Source organism: Echinops telfairi, unplaced genomic scaffold (assembly GCF_000313985.2).
Source record: "Echinops telfairi isolate 266 unplaced genomic scaffold, ASM31398v2 ScPeMD7_7457;HRSCAF=8495, whole genome shotgun sequence".
In the NCBI taxonomy this organism is placed as follows: domain Eukaryota; kingdom Metazoa; phylum Chordata; class Mammalia; order Afrosoricida; family Tenrecidae; genus Echinops; species Echinops telfairi.
The window spans coordinates 31716141-31718021 of record NW_022111357.1 but is presented as its reverse complement, the minus strand read 5'-3'; positions in this window follow the sequence as shown (position 1 = coordinate 31718021).

The window sequence follows — 1881 nt, the reverse complement described above, 5'->3', positions numbered from 1 at the left end:
TACAGTGTTGTCAACAGCTGACTACTAAAGTGGATTCCCGGGCTTTTCTTCCAGGGTGCATCTGAGCAGACTTGAACTTTCAGTCTTTCAGTGAGCAGCCATGCATGTTGCCCATCGCTTCTGCCTGGGAACATCCCTAGGGTTCTACCCCCTCTCATCTCGTGAGAAGAAACATCAAAGTTTAGCCTAAGCTCTGCACAGCGGGAGTGTGGTACCCAGTGCTCTGGCAAGTGAAGCCACATTTCAGAGGTTACCAGGTGTGGGTGTGGGATCACCACAGGCTGGAATTGACTCAGCGACACCCAACAAGCACAACCTGACTCTTCAGAAACAATGGCAACTGAGGAAGCCTGAAAGGTAACTTCTGAAACAAGGCATCACTTGCTTCATTTGAAGTAAAATAGACATCCTGAGCTTCAGTCCCACGCAAGCTTGTCTTCTCCTGAGTACTCTGTACCATCTAAAGATTATATCGTAGAATTGCCCCAAACGGTTTTCTAAGCTATAATCTTTACACAAGTTACCCTGGTGGTGCAGTGGTTAAGTGCGACCCAAAAGTTAGTGGTGTGAGCCCACCAGTCTCCCCCAGGGAGAGAGAGATGAAGTAGTCTGCTTCAGTAAAACTCAAACCCTATGGGTTCAAGTTTGTTGGTCAGATGGTAAGCTAGAGGTTCCCCTGACTCGTGCAGTTACAGAAGCTGACAATTCAGGAAGCAGGCAGACAAAACAGGAAGATCACAGGCTGGTGGATGCAGAGTTGAGCGAATCAGAGGTCAGTGGGCCTCTGATGGTTCCTGGGATCGGCAGGCAATATGGAAGGAGGTCAATGAACCAGATGCAGGATCCAGCTTCATCAGAAGTGACAAGCTTTCTCATAGAATTTTCTTTAAAAGGAGCAAGCCGCACCCATGATAAGTCTTCCTTGCAATTCCATCAAGGCTGTGGCCTTATCAAGGGGACTGGAAGTCACCACAATTTCTGGCTGCTCATAGATTTGAGTACATTATGTTAGATCCCATTATGGAGTTGATCTCATTATTAGATCACATCATGGAGGATTGCTAACAAATTACTGAGAACACTGGCCCAGCCAAGTTAACACAAAACCTCATTATCACAATGCCGTTGAGATTGTTCTGACTGATAGCGACTCTGTGCACTAGAATCAAACACTGACCGGTCCTGCGCCTGCCTCACAATGGTTGTTAGGCAAGAACCCATTGCTGCAGTCACTCTGTCAGTCCATCGAGTTGAGGGTTTTCCAATATTTTCTGATCCTCTATTTTACCAAGCATAATATCCCTTACCAGGCACTGAACTCTCTTGATAACATGTCCAAAGTTCATGAGACCAAATTTCATTGTATTAGCTCCTTTTAATTTTATTTTTAAATATAACCATTTTATTAACATATCATTTGATTTTCATGCAATGGAATGTTTTAAATATATTAAGTAGAGCTATGCATTTGTCACCCTAATCAATTTTGGATCATTTTCTTCATTCTTGTAGTCATTATCATTAGTTCCCTATTTTCCCCAACCTCCCCTGTCACACAGTCTTAAATAAATCTGGGTGCTGTCTCTATAGATTTACCTATCCTGGATTTCATATAAAGAAAATCATATTTTTTAAAAATACAGCAACTGCAAAAAATAAAACAGAAAAACCTTAATACAAAAGAAAACAGAAAATAACAAAAACTAGAACAAGCATGATCAAAGGGAATGTAACAAAGAGGAAGTGCTGAAATCCTGGTGGAGACTGAGCATGATAGTGGGACAGGAGGAGAATTAAGGAAAATAGAGGAAAGAGCTGGGAGGCAAAGGGCATTTATAGAGGTCTAGATAAAGACATGTACATATGCAAATATATTTATAT